Consider the following 16,239-nt stretch of genomic DNA (forward strand, 5'->3'; position numbering starts at 1 on the left):
TGAATGAGAATAGATGTGGCCCATCCTGATTCATTAGGACTGTATTTAAGAAAGATCAAAATAAAACACTAGTATGGAAGCTATTAGCTGTATGAGCTTTTCAGTCAAGTTGTGTGGAACAATTTAATGGATGGGAATGTAAAACATTCAATGCCCTGGACGTTCCGCAGCAAACCTTATCTCTTTGTTAAAGTTTCAAAATAAATTATATTGAAGGAAGAAGCAAAGTAAAACAGCTATGTACTTCTAGCTCACACTATGCTATTGGGCTTTGTATGTATAGCAAACATTTATCAATTTTCACAGCTGTCAATTAAGCTAGATGATGGTTTGGGTTTCAAACCAACGTGATGACATACCTTGGAAATTAACTACAACTGTTAGGTTCTCTTAAAATGGTTACTCTGACCACACAAAAAAAAACCCTATCTACCAAGCACACACACTGACACATGAATCATTTTTCTTTTCGTGCCTCACAAGGAAGAAGACACTATTACTGGATAGTGAACCAAGCAGAATTTATGGCTTTTACAACACATGCTTATGGGTTTGGTAAGTTGGATCATAATTTGTTGCCTCTAAATGTTAGGCACAGTGAAGCCAAATTTCGGTTAAGAGGGGCATCGCAACAGTGCTCTGCCTTCACGCTACCAAGAGTTTGTTTTTGTTTTTATTTGTCACGAGTTTCATGTCTTTAGTGGCTTGATCTCTTCGACTTCAACCGCTTGACTTCCAGTGGAGTCACCAAAATGTTAGGGTCGATTTTTGGAATGGCAAAATAAGTTGGATATTTGCCCAATCAACCTAGGTTTAAAAAAAATAAAGTCAAGTTCAAAATTCACTTTATGAGGCGGATGAAAAAATAGACAAAAGAATATTTCGAATTTTAACTAGACATAAATATAGCAGGATGAAGAAAATAGAGGAGATGATAAGAGAGAGGGACAGAAAGTAGTATTTTACTGCCACATACACAAAACACCCTTAAAATATGTTGCTTCTTATTTTTCAAAAGCTTAGGTAGACCAAGTATATATTGTTGGCGAGGCAGTTGTAATGGCCTGTTAATGCAAGGTTTGATAAATGATAATAAGGTTTTGTAGCTAGTTTGGGTGTTCTTTTCTGAATAAGGATCCAAGATTTTACTATTGTATTTCTAGAAAGATGTCAATCTTCGTGTGCGTTTGGATATCGTTTATTTTGCTGAAAACTGAAAACAATAAAAAAATATATATTTTGGTTACTTTTTATTAATGAATTTACTGTTCATTGGCCTGATTGCACTGTACATGTTCCATGAATAGTGCAACAGGCGCTGGACTTAAAAAAAAAAAAAAAAGACTCCAGATGCAGACGCTCCACTCCAAACGCAATTGCAAACCAAATGGAGCTGAATTTATATATCCTTTTGCTTGGATCTTATGGTGATCTGGTTTAGTCATTTTTGAACCCTTTTGGACAAAATCGGCATCTACAATACAAAAAATTGTTAAATTTGTCAAAACTCGTCCGAGAAATCAATCTATATATATAAGCAGAGACCTCATGTGAGAGTGCATGAGGTCCTACCATGTGACACTCTAATTTTGTATTTAGCAATTTTTTACTTTTTTTTTGAAAAGTAGGAATTTTTTACTTCTTTTCATTAAGTGTTTTTTTTTTTTCTCTTTCTATTACCCAAAAGTTCACATTAACTTATTTTATTATTATCTCATTAATTGCTTAAGTTTACACCACACCTTTCTCTATTCTTCATGTCTTTTAGCATACTTACTATTTTAGTATTAAAAAAAAGGCAAAAATAAAATATAATAAGTAAGGACTAATAGTAATAACTAACTAGACAAGACCCTTGAGAGAGATAAAAAGACACAAAAATATTGTAGATGGTTAAATAAAACACTTAAGCTACTAAACATTTTACAACAAATGTAATACTTAGTTCAATTATGTGCAACCTAGATATATAGCTTTCACCTATGATATTATATATAAGAAATATATGAGCACATATATTATAAAATAATGGCTTTAATATATATTATATGGTTGCGTTAATCTTCTCAAAAAAAAAACAAAAAACAAAAACAAAAGTCAATGAATTAAAGGTGTAGTTGGCTGTCATAGAATATATTCAGAATTTCAGACCAAGTCGACATCAATTAGATTTAAAGACCAAGTTGGCCTGAGTTTGCTAGATTATTTTTAGGTAGTTTAATTACTCAAACTGAATTAGTTAAGCTAATGACTAGCACTTTTTTTTGGGTAGAAAGTGGGGTTTATTCATTAATAAAAAGACTAGTACGCATTAGTTTTGTCCAGTTGACACCCCTACCGGAATATTGTCTAGTTACAAAAGGAACTGAATTTAGTTAAGCTAATGATTAGCACTTTTTTTTTTTTTTTTGGGTGTTAGAAAGAGGGGTTGATTCATTAATAACAAGAGCAATACACATTGGTTTTGACCAGTTGACACCCGTAAGGAGTGTCTAGTTACAAAATGATTTATATATTTGGAAACCTGAAACACTCTAAAACGGTACGTCGAAATAAGTCAGTATCGAAATATTTTGTTTCATTGGACAAATTGAAATGGGGTCCAGAATGGTATCATAACATTAGTATTTTCTTTCTTGCTTTGTCTGCTACCGTGATATGCATAAGACTACGTGTTATACACATTATTTGATACACACTTTATGCCACTTTGTCTACTACCATTAAAATATTTGACATTTTATTTCTTTTGTAAAAGTTTCTTGTTCATATATTTAATTATATGTTAAAATATAAAAAATATTTAATTTACAGTTTAAAAGAATGCAAAAACATATTGTGAAGTGTCCAAAATTTATAATGAATGTGCCTATAATTTCTTTGACTAATAACATAACTATTTTTTTTTTTACTTAGTTGGATTTGAATGATGAGGTACTTAAGACTATAATTTTTTCGGAATATATGCGGAAACTAGCCTTGGTTCATGTTTCATGCCGTTATTTGTGCTACATTATTCTTTGAAAGCAACAATTGAAAAGACGTGTTCCCCACATTCCTACCCAATCAACTATAGAAAGACAATTAGTTCATGATGATATAATGCTTCAACTTAGATCTAGTGAAAAATGTTATGATGTAATATGTATGGGTCCACAAGCTTTTCAAGGTTTGTGTGACATTTTGTGAAGAGAAGGTGATCTTCAAGACACACAATGTGCTACGGTTGAAGAGCAAGTTGCCAAATTTCTTCACACTCTATCACATAATGTGAAGACCCATACAATGTCCTTTTTTTGTCGTTCAGGTGAGACCATTAGTCGCCATTTTCATAATGTGTTAAGATCAATAATTATGTTAGAGGATCAGTTCCTTTGACAGCTGATGGAACCCCAGTGCCATTTGAAATACTACAGAGTAGTAGATTCAATCCATATTTTAAGGTAAATATATCATGTATATATTATATATTTGATAATAGTTTAGTACAAGTATATTTTAAGGTAAATGTCTTTGAGAGATATTTTTAATTGCAGGATTGTATGGGGGCACTTGATGAAACACATATTTGTGTCAAAGTGCCTAATGAGGATTCACCAAGATATCGGGGTAGGAAGGGTTACCCAACACAAAATGTGTTGGTGTCATGCTCATTTGATTTGAAATTCATGTACGTATTACCGGGTTGGGAAGGAATTGCTTCAGATTCGAGAATAATAAAGAGTACTTTAACTAGAAACGATAATTTGAAAATCCCACAAGTAAATTGAATTCAAATACATATTAGGATGTATTCTTTATAATTAAAAACTTTATGGTATATAATTAACAATTGTTATTTTTTATTAGGTAAATAATATCTTGTTGGTGCAGGATACATGAATAAAAGTCCTCTGATTGCACCTTATAGGGGAGTGCATTATCATTTAAAAGAGTACTCTGTTTGTCCCCCTGAAAATGCTAAAGAATTATTTAATTTGCGATATGCATCATTGTGCAATGCTATTGAAAGAGCATTTGATGTACTTAAAAAGAAATTTCCTATCATAGCAAGTACTACAGAGCCTAGTTATTGTGTTGACACACACAATGAAATCATTTTATCATATTGCATACTTTATAATTATTTAATGGGTGTCGATCCTGATGAAAGTCTTATTGCTGAAGTTGATGAAGAGATTTTACATTCTCATCATGAACATGCGGCCTCTAATCCAAGAGAAGATGATGAGGATATTAAGCAAGGAGATATTATAAGAGATTCTATAGCGTGAGCCATGTGGCAAAACTATGTCCAAATGTGATAGTTTTTGGATTTATTGTTGTCATGTCATTTAAGACTATGTTATGTTTCAATTACTTAGACCTAAATGTTATGCAAATTTCTCTTGTCATTTTGATATTGCTCTCTATCATTTGATAATCAATATTAATATTTACATAATATTTTATTTGTGTTTTTTGTCCTATTAATTATAGCATGGATAAGATATTAAAGAAGAATGGTAGAGATCCAAGCAAAGAAGTACAATGGAGTAGTGTTATGGATGATGTTTTAAAGGATGGTATTTCACATCAGATGATCATAGGTACTAGAGTTGATGGAACTTTTGCCTCTAAGGCATATGATGACATATTGAAGAGCTGGATGAAAAATTTCAAATGGAGATTAATAAGGATAAAGTGAAAAATCGACAAAAGACATTGAAAAAGAATTTTCACTAATGCTATGACATATTTAAAGATGGATTGAGTGGTTTTGGATGGAATGATTCTTTAAATATTTCGACAGCTGAACTAGAAGTTTGGGAGCTACTCATAGCGATAAATTACTATTTTTTGTGAGTTTAATTTTATATTACATAATTATATCTATTGTATAACAATTTTTCTTGGCTTGTAACAGTCTAAACTTGTGGCTAAGAAGTGGATGACAACATCTATGCCCAACTACTCTAAGATGGCATAACTTTGGGCTAAAGATAGAGCAAAAGGAAAAATATGCTAGGTATGCTGCATCAACCACTATTAATGAGATTGATAATTTGATCTCTCAAAATGAAGTTTCTTTGGAAAACTTTGAAGTGGAAGATGATCAGAGGTCACTAGAAATTAATGTTGCACGTTCTCAAGTGTCATCACAAGATGCAATGTCTTCTAAAATCAAGAAAAGATGACTGGCAGAAGATGATGAACTTGGGAATGTAATTTCCTAGTCATTTGATAATGTATCAATGGCAATTGATAGGGCGACTGAGATTATGGTAAAGTACTTTTCAAAGTCATATGGAGCAGAAGTTCATGCAGTTTTGGGCGTTTTGGACTTGGATCCAATATCAAAGACTGAGGCCTACATATTTTTTTTATAGAAAATCCAACATATAAGGAGACGTTCTTTGGTTGCCCAAATCATGAGCGCAAATGTGTCCTATTGACACTGATGTCTAGACCTAAATTTTTTTTAAAAAAGTATGGGATTTCTTGGCTAACTTTAGTTTTGGAATGGATTATGGTTTTTTTTTTTTGGCAAAACTCATTACAGGAGTTTTTATTTTTATTTTTTTATATATATTTGTTTGCATTTTTAGACAATATTTATTTTGTTGAAAATAAATATGTAATGCGTGAATTGCTTTGCAACATAGAAATATACATAACTTGTTTTTTAGCTACAATAAAATTTTATTTTTCTATAAACTAGAATTATTTTTTATGTTTTTTAAAATGAGGGATATAATAGTAATGTTATTATAAAATAATTCTATTTCATTCCTTCCAATGTCACTTCCAAACAATGTTACATTCCACTTCTTTCCATTCCTTTATATTATAACATCCAAACAAGATTTTTAAATTTCATTCCATTCCATACTAAATCCATTCAATTCCATTCTATTCCTTTAATGATCATTCTATTCTATTCCCTTATAAACTCCCAAACGGATCCTTAAGGAATAAGAATTGCCAAGTTGCAGAATATCCCAAGCATAGTTGTCATAAATAAAATTTAGACATTAATTGTATTCTTCTAGCCGGTTCAGTTGCTCCCTACCCCTCTTTGCTAGTCCATCCACCACGTCATTGGCTTCGCTGAAGATGTGATGTAGACAGAAAATCTACTCTTGGTCCAGGATGGCCATGCAATCCAAAATTAAGGAAGCCAATTCTGTTGCCATGACACCAAAAGAAGTTAGCCATTTACCACAAGAGCATAATCAACCTTAGTTTGCTTTCACATATTAGAGTGTGATCAAAAGATCGGCTTAATACAATTTAAGAACTAAGCTTGGGAAATTTTGGTGAGGTCTAAGAGTTTTCTCTCCTACCCCACTATTTATGGTGATTTTGTTTTCTCTCTAATTTGGTGAGAAAATAGAGAGGGGGGGGGGGGGAAGGGGGCTTGAAGAGATTTTTTTTTTCTCTTTTTATTAACTTTAAAGATTAGTTTAAAAAAAAAATTACAGTAAATGTCCCATTAATATGAAACACGTCACAATCTATTACATTTTAGAGAACTTTAGGCCTCGTTTGGGAGGAAGGAATGGAATGGAAAGGAAAGAAATTAAAAGAATAATTTTAGAATATTCTTCCCTTCCCTTGTTTGGGAGTTTTAATAGAGGGAATGGAAAGTTCATTCCCTTATTTGGGAGTTTAAGTGGGAGGGAATGGAATGGGTAGGAGGGAACATTCATTCATCTCTATTTCCTTAAAATCTCAAATTTTCATTTCCCCCGAAATTGGGAGGAATGAGAGGGAATGAAATTAGATTTAATGAATTTTTTACTAAAACTTCCAAAATACCCCTATATATTCAACTCTTTATTTTAAAATAGGGGTCTAATAGTAATATTGTTATAAAATGATTCCATTTCATTCCCTCCATGTTACTCCCAAACAAGATTACTTACATTCCATTCATTTTCAATCATTTCCATTCCTTTATTTTAAAACATTCAATCAAGGCTACTTAATTTCATTCCATTCCATTCTTTTCCATTCCTTTCCCTTACTTAAATATACTCCACTCCATTCCATTCTTTTCCATTCCCTTATGATTATTCTATTCCATTTCATTCCCTTATGAACTCCCAAACGAAGCCTTAGAGAAATGTTACTTATTTCAGTGTAGCTCGAAGAGTGAAGACATCTCTCTTAGCGGAGCTTGAAGAATGAAGACAAATCTTCTTTTATTTTTCTAGATAAAATCTAATAAAAGAGAATATTATGGCTAAATCTAGGTTTCTTAAACTAAGTTCATAGATTAAAGTTATAGATCGTGAATGTGATATGTACCCTCCTCGGTTCTAAAACCAAACTTATAGGGTACTATGACCAATATAAATAGACTTACACATGCATCATACAATTAGTTTGAACATAACATATAAATAAATAAAAAACTGGGTACTTCATATTTATAATTAAATACACAAATTAAAATTGACAAGAAATAATGATCAAATAATTTAACTCTGAGGAACCCTATAAGCTTTAATCAAAAGCCAAAAAGCTTGTACCTCAATTGGTTGATACTTCTTGTGTCTCCAACAAATAGTTAGGATTTAAATCTCCTTATCCCTAACTAGGAGTAATTTGCAGAGTAGCATTATTGTTAGCAACTATTTTTTTAGTTGATATGTTTTGGAAACATTTTAACAAATTAGCATCTCGAGCATTAAAGAGTTGAGATCAGTAATGAAAATTGAGTCCTACAGACTTGAGTTCAAATCCGATGTGGAACAAAAAAGCCACGTGGAAATTGAGTTTGTAAGACCCGAGTTCCACAGAGAGGAGAAGAAGAACGAAGAAGGAGAAGAAACCTAGCAGAACAAAGAAGAGAAATCCAGTAGAAGAAAACCAGCAAAACAAAGAAGAAGAAACCCAGCAGAGCAAAGAAGAAGAAACCCAGAACATCAAAAAACCACATGATTTTTTTTTTCAAAAACCAAAAAAACAAAGAAAACAAGAAAAGCATCTCCAAAAAAAAAAAAAAACTCAACCTTAATGATGAAGTTGTGGGCTGATTTGGTTTGGGATTGGCTAGCTGTTGCTTGAACCGATCGAAAATCAAACAACAAGGGCCTCGAATAAATGCATCCCAAAACGAAGAAGAAGCCCAGTAGAAGAAGAATAGAACAAAGATGAAGAAGAAAAAGAAACCCAGGAAAATGAAGAAACCCAGAATGAAGAAATGCAGTTGAATGGTATTTCTTAATGAAGGAACTCGAGTTCCACGTGGATTTTTTCTTCCGCCTTAGATTGCGAGATGCTATTTTGTTAAATAGTTTTGCAAACTTGACAACTAATAAAATATTTCAAAATTAATGATAAATGCAAAAAAAAAAAAAAAAAAATCTCCCCAACTATCAATGTAATAAAACAAACATGAATCAAAGAGCAAAATAAACTTAAACATAGCATAAAGTTTTACACCAAGAATACACCAATCCCTAAGAATGTATAAACATTGCTATTATGCATGAATATGCATGTTTATGTGACAATGCTAAAATCAGCAAAAAATTTGATTTCAACCCAATGCATTGCAATTTTAGATGAAATGCAATCATTTTTATGGGTAATTTATTGGGAAAAAACACTATGAAAGTCAGTTTGACCTCATTACCCCAATTTATTCACATGTTGATTTGTCCCATTTTAAATTAATCCACTTGAATCCCCTTGGATTTCATTAGAAGAAAATGCATTACTCTAATCTACACGGCATGTGGAGAAATTTTTAGGGGTGATTTTAATGATTGTGCTCAATAGTGTTTTTATTTTTTTTTATGAGAAACAAACACACACAAAGGAGAGGAAAATATGTTTTAATACAAAGATACACCATAACCTCTACTCAAAAGCAGTGGCGGCTTTATAAATTTTTTTTAGAGTGGTCACTAAGAAACTTAAATTATACAAAATTTAATAAAGAGACAACTTAAATATATCAATGTCACAAAAAAAAAAAAAACGCAAATACATGAAATATTACAATTTTTTGTATTAGAAAGTAAAAAAAAAAAAAGACTAATAAGAGATCAAGTGGAAATTGAAAATGCTGATATGAAAATAATAAAGTAATTATAAGAAGTTCATAACAAATTTTAAGCAACAAGTTGTTATTGATGGGTAAAATATGTCAATATTGAGCCCTGTGGTGGGCCTTTTATGATTTTGGGCTGGACTGCCTCCTGCTGTACTGAGGCCCAAGGGTTCTGGATAGGAGAGTTGGGATCGGTCCAATTACAACCCACCTTAGGCTGGTTTGTGCACAAAGTTTGTCCTTTTTGTTGAAACTTTGGTCACATGCCCGTGGCAGGGGAAACTATTACAGAAGAGTTATGGCAGACAAGTATAGTATGACAATAATAAAGGCAATATGCTTCCTGTTAGATGAAATAAATAAGGAATCCTTAAAAAAAAAGAATGATATAGCAATAAGAAACACGATATAAATGAAATTGCAAAGGCAAGAAAGGAAATAATTACGATAAATAATAAAATCAAAAGGAAAAGGTTAGTTTGCCGTATTCAGTTGTCTTACGGGACTAAGACCAAGAAGGGAACCACTTCCTCAACTTGAGTAACCTCGCAGGAGGATCCTGCTGTAGAAATTATCCACTTTGAGGGAACGAGTCTGAATGGCTTATGTCCAAACGAATTCAACAGAAGGTAGGCTTTTAGAGGGAGAGAATGGATTGGCCTATTGATGCATTTTTGCCATTCCACACTTTCTATTTCTCCTCCTGATTTGTTTTGTAACTTTGATTCTCTCCCACTCCTTTTCTTTCTTTCTTAGTGCTTACTTGTGTAGTGTTATGGTGTTGGTGATGCTGTAATTCTCTCCTAGTGGTTGCTACTGTTGTGATGATGATACTGTGCACGGCGAGAGCCCTTTATATACTGCCTGCCGTGACTAGTTTTTACCATTTTACCTTTTAACTACTTTTGTTTGCATGTGGGTGCCCTTCTCGACCACTCATTGGTTTGTCAGTTGCCCAACCACCACCATTTACTTGTGCTGGTTGTGTTACTCCCCATTACCAGACAAAGAAAATTGTTTTGTTTACTTGTTCACCATGGCATTCTTATCCACCACAGTGTGGGTATTCTCTCTTGCTATCCCTCATAGCATGCACCTAGTGGTTCCAACTCATCCTTCTTTCTTTTGGGTGGTATGTCATCCTAGCAGGATATTTTCCCCAAAAGAGTTTGAGCGCGAACCGCAGAATAGGCTTTCCCTTCTCCCCACCGCCAAACCATACCCTCTCTTACCTTTGACCCATGACCCACCACTCTTATATTGGTTGGGTACAGGTTGGTGGTGCTTGGACCTTGTGCGTGCTCCACTTCCGTGTATGTCCAAAGCTTGTTTGCTGCTCATGCGTTTGCCATGGACTAGAGGCTTGCCTGTGCATTCTGCTGCTCATTCTTGACCTCTTGTGGCGTGAACTATTTTTTGATTCTCCATTCTTTATGACTTGCTTCCCCAAGGGCTGGGCCTTGCTTGAGTGTGAGCTTTTCTCTCTTTTAGTCCACTATTTGTTCCTTTCATTGGCTTGCCAGTATTCCTGCCATGCCATTCTGTTATTCCTGCTGCGGTGCTATTTGATCCATGCTTGTTGGGCCTCTTTCAAGCCTACTACATGCTCTTCCCTCAATTAGTTACAATGTCCTAATATTGTCATTGAGTTTATACTCGTGTTACTTTGGGCTTTCTTGACCCATTACATTGCTTGTGGGCTCCTTTAGCCTATTACTTCCTTCTTGGGCATCCTCGGCCCATTTCCTTCCCTTGGGCATCCTTGGCCCATTTCTAACTCTACATTCCCATGGGTTTTTATTAACTCTTTTGAACTTCCTTGGCCTAATTTCCATATCCTTCATCCTTGAGGTTTATGGGCTTTTCATCAACCCTTTACTTTCATACTTCATTACTTTGGGCATGCTGTGGCCCATTCTCACTTTTTTACATCATATAATGCCCATAGGTTTACTGCTTCTTCCTTTGGGCTCCTTTAGGCTCATTTGCTTTTCCCAATGCCCATTTGTTTACTTTATGGGCTTATGACCCATTATTCTTGTCATTTGGGCTTGATGAGTTTTTTGCCCAATCCAATAGCTCTTTTCCTGCCCAATCCAATAACTCTTTTCCTGCCTATATTGTTGGGCTTTTCCAAAATGAGCATCAACAAGCCCAAATTAAAATTAGTAACAGCTTATCACATCAAATTTATTGTGAAAATATTGTGGATGTAGCATTACTATTATTTTTTTTTATGAATTCAAATTCTAGTGATTCTTAGGTTATGTTGTTTAACATTTTTATTAGGATGGTCAAAATAAGTTAATATAGTACTAGCCTCATCACATGCGCTTTGCGCGTGTGATGAGGCTTTCTTTTTTCTTTAGTGGTCGTAGCAAAAAAAAAAAAAATTTTTTTTTATTTTATATATATAATTTTTATATTGAGAATCTAATTTATAAGTGTATATATCTATTTAGTAGTTTAGTTTTTTTTTTTGATAACTATTAGTAGTTTTTTTTTTTGTTGATATTTTGTTTTGTTTTTGGATAAATATAAGGTTTTTTTTTTTTTAAAGGAAAAAAACAGTGTGAGTTGTTTAACTTATTTTTCTATTTTAAAAAAATAAAAATAAACGTATAGTTACTTTTGTGGGGACTAAAAGAGCCTGGGTGGGTATTTGGGCCTTGGGCTTTATTGATGGACACTAATTTGTCCCAGGATGCAGGTCGGCCCATGGGTCGAGAGTCCGAGGATGCATCCGAGGACGAATCTCTCCTCGGACAGACCCGCAATGACCTTGAGATTCGCCAAAAGGATCAAGGTAGAGTTCTGGAAAAACTGTTGGTTAAAAGGGAGATATAAGCACCCTCCAGACGCAACGGTGTGAGAGAAATATCTTAGAAAAAGGCTGCTACCTCCACATTAAAAACCATGCACCTACCTCCCTGGCCGCATTAATGGGGGAGTGACCCTTGAATAGTAGAAGTCAGCCTTCTTGCTATAATTTAAAGACTTCCAGAGGGTGGTGGATGGGATAGGTGTCTAATAGGGTGATTTGTGTTACACGTGAATAAGGAGGGAAGAAGAAGTATTTAAGGAGGAAAGAGAGCAAAGAAAAGCGAGAGAGATATTAAGAACTGTGACATTTGAGAGAAAGAAACGAGAAATAATATATAATTGGTCCTCGGCTTATGTCCGAGGAGATTTACTTCGCCCTGTTTGTCTCTTATTTGCAAACACTGTAATATTTTAGCTTGTTCATCAAGTTTCAAATGTCACTAGACTAGATTACGAGCCCACACTCTACAAATTTCATTATTTAAGGCTCATTGGGCCTGAGCCCACGTGTGTTTTTGGGGTCCAGGCGCAATTGTGCACTTACAATTGGCGCCGTCTGTGGGAATCTAGCATGGCAGAACTTGAACACCATGGCAGGCTTAGGCTCACACCAAGCAGAATCTCAGGGATCGCAACTTGAGGATCTGTTCAAGCGTCTTGAGCGCCGAAGGGATCGAGAGGGTAGCGTTCACATCGAGTATCCTAGAACGAGTCATACTCACAGTGGAGGTGCCAGTACCGCCCATGAAGATGGTGCTAAAGCCATGCAGAAGGAGATTGATCACCTTAAGAAGAAGCTGCGTCGCGTCAGGCGGAGGCGTGCTTCACCCTTATCCAGTACCTCTTCCGAGAAATCCTGGGGAAGTAGTTATAGTTCGAGGTCATGGTCGCCCCCCAGTAGAACATCCTCTTGTGAAGAGGATGGCCTATCGGGTCATAGGAGCAGGAAGCTCCCCTCAAGGGGCTTAGGGAACGATGCCATGACCTGGGCGTTGCACCAGCTCTCCAAATCGCCGTTCTCACGCAGGATTGAGAATGGGAGGCTCCCCAGGAGGTTCACCCAGCCCACCTTCACCATTTATAACGGCCGGACCGACCTAGTGGAACATGTGAGCCACTTTAACCAGAGAATGGTTGTGCATTCTCACAATGAGACCTTGATGTGCAAAGTCTTCCCTTCTAGCTTGGGACCTGTTGCTATGAGGTGGTTCAACGGTCTTAAATCAGGGTCTATAAGTTCGTTTGGGGAACTGACTAGAGCATTCGCGCCACGGTTTATTACATGCAGCAGAGTTCCGCGACCATTGGACTCACTGTTGTCTATGGCTATGAAGGAGGGCGGGACGTTGAAAGAATACTCCGACAGGTATTGGGAGATGTTTAATGAGATAGATGGTGATTTTGATGAGGTGGCGATCAATACTTTTAAAGTGGGCCTTCCAACTGATCATGACTTGAGGAAGTCCTTGACCAAAAAACCCGTACGGAGTGTACGTCGCCTCATGGACTGTATTGACGAATATAAAAGAATCGAGGAAGACCAACAGCAGGGGAAGGGTAAGGCAAAGGTTATCCCGCAGGGGAGAAGGGATTTCAGATCGGACAGGTATCACAACAACAAGCCGAAAAGAGATTACTCCGGCCAGTCTGGCTCGTCGGCACCTCAGACAGTTAATACTGTATTCCGAGAGCCGGTGCACCAGCTACTGGAGAAGGTCCGTAAGGAACTCTACTTCAGATGGCCCAGTAAGATGGTAGGGGATCCTGCCAAGAGGAATCAGAATCTCTTTTGTCAGTACCATTAAGACGTGGGTCATACTACCGAGAACTGTCGGACCCTTTGGAATCACTTGGAGTAGCTTGTTAGCGAAGGAAAGTTAAAGCAGCACCTGTACCAACCTAGCAGGCAGGGCAGTCAGTCTGGCTCGAATAATCAGAGGAATAACTCGTCTCGGCCTCCTTTGGAAGCGATCAACGTTATCTTCATTGCGCCTGGTAGGACTGGCTCATGTCCTACTAGGGTGATGGCAGTTTTGGACTCCCAAGCCGAGGAGGGGGGTCCAAGTCGAAGAGATTGAAGCTAAATGTGCCCGTCTTGGGATTTTTAGAGGAAGATAAGGTTGGGACCATCCAACCCCATGACGACGTCCTAGTGGTTACTCTGAGGATAGGGAATTATGATGTGAGAAGGGTAATGATTGATCAAGGCAGCGGCGCAGATATCATGTATCCTGACTTATTTAAGGGGCTAAAGGTGAAATTAGAGGACCTCACCCCTTACGACTCGCCGTTAATAAGTTTTGAAGGGAAAGCCGTTATACCAAAGGGACAGATTCAGTTGCCCGTGCAATCTGGCTCCGAGACGGTCGAGGTGGATTTTATCGTTGTCGATGCATATTCTCCATACACAGCCATCCTTGCCCGGCGCTAGCTGCATGCTCTGGGAGCCGTTTCCTCCACCTTGCATGTTAAGGTTAAGTTCCCTTCGGGGGAGTGCATTGAAGAGATTCTCGGCAGCCAATTGATGGCCAGGCAATGCATATCGGCCGTAGTGCTGCATCAGACCGAACCGCAGTCCTCGACCTCGGCTGTGAAAAACTTATAGCAATTAACGACTCTGGATGTGCCCGACGTGGTGACAGCAGAGGAGGCCATATGCGAAGACCTTGAGAAGTTTTTGATATCGGATGATCCTGAAAGGTTCTTCCAAGTTGGGGTATGTTTACCACACCAGGAGAAGATGGAATTGGTGGAGTTTCTAAAGAGAAACGTTGATGTTTTTGCCTGGGACCCCTATGAGGCTCCGGGGGTTGACCCAAGCTTCATTTGTCATCATTTGAACGTTAATCCTGCTATTCCACTTAGAAGGCAGCCCCCTCAGCGTTCCTCCGCGGGAGCACTCGGCCGTTAAGGAAGAGGTGCTCGAAGCTCGAAGGCCGGGGCTATTAAGGAAGTTTTCTATCCGGAGTGGTGGCGCACACGGTTGTGGTCAAAGAAAAGTGGGAAATGGTGAGTATATGTGGACTTCACAGATTTAAACAAAGCTGCCCAAAGGACTCATTCCCGATGCCGCGCATCGGCCGTAGTGGATGCCACCGTCGGACATCCTCGGATGAGCTTTTTGAATGCCTTCCGGTGGTTATCACCAAATCCCCACCGGCAGCGAAGATCGGGGAGAAAACTGCCTTTATTACTCCAACAGGGAATTATCACTATAAAGTGATGCCGTTCGGATTGAAGAATGCTGGGGCTACTTACCAAAGGATGATGACCAGAATGTTTGAGTTGCAGCTTGGAAAGACCATTGAGATATACGTGGATGACATGGTAGTGAAGAGTAAGATGATATCTGCACACGTGAAGGATTTAGCCGACACTTTTCAGGTACTTAGAAAGTTCAAGTTGCGTCTTAAAGCTTCGAAGTGTTCTTTTGGTGTAACTTCTGGGAAGTTCTTGGGTTACATGGTCACTCATAGAGGTATAGAGGTGAATCCAGCGCAAGTCAGAGCTATTCAGACCTTACAGCCACCTCGAAATCCTAAAGAAGTTCAGAAATTGACCGGAATGGTCGCTGCTCTCAGCAGGTTCATTTCTCGGTCGGCTGACCGATGCAAGCCTTTCTTCCAAATTTTGAATAAGTGGAGGGGGTTCCAATGGTCCGAGGAATGCGTTGTAGCCTTCCAACAACTTAAGGAATATCTTTCCCGGCCACCTATTATGTCTCGGCCTGAAGTAGATGAGTAACTGTTTGCATATCTAGCAGTGGCCGTTCATGCGGTCAGCCTAGTCCTCATAAGGGACGACGGTGAGGTGCAAAGACCGGTCTACTACGTCAGTAAAACTCTGAATGAGGTCGAGGTGCGTTACCTACTTTTGGAAAAAGCACTTTTAACCATAGTTCATGCCACGTGGAGACTTCCTCATTATTTCCAGTCCCACACCATTGTGGTTTTGACCCAACTGCCTCTTAAGTCAGTTTTGCGCAGCGTTGACTACTCTGGAAGGGTGGCTAAATGAGGAACTATTTTGGGAGCTTATGATATCAAGTACATGCCGTGCACCTCAATAAAAGGCCAGGTTCTTGCAGATTTGATGGCGGAATTCGCGGAACCATTGTTGGAGGAAGCTGTGAAGGAATCACACATGGATGAAAAATCAGTTGGCGTGATCACGGGCATAGGACCTCCCACTTGGGAAGTGTACGTTGATGGGGCAGTTAACTAGAATGGATCTGGCATCGGACTTGTCCTGGTATCCCCTGAGGGAATTGTCTTTGAAAAATCTCTGAGGTTGGCATTCTCGGCTACTAATGATGAGACCGAGTACGAAGCAGTCTTGGTCGGTATGAACATGGTGCATAGGATGGGCGG

This window comes from Castanea sativa, chromosome 2, assembly GCF_040712315.1.
Source record: "Castanea sativa cultivar Marrone di Chiusa Pesio chromosome 2, ASM4071231v1".
NCBI lineage: Eukaryota > Viridiplantae > Streptophyta > Magnoliopsida > Fagales > Fagaceae > Castanea > Castanea sativa.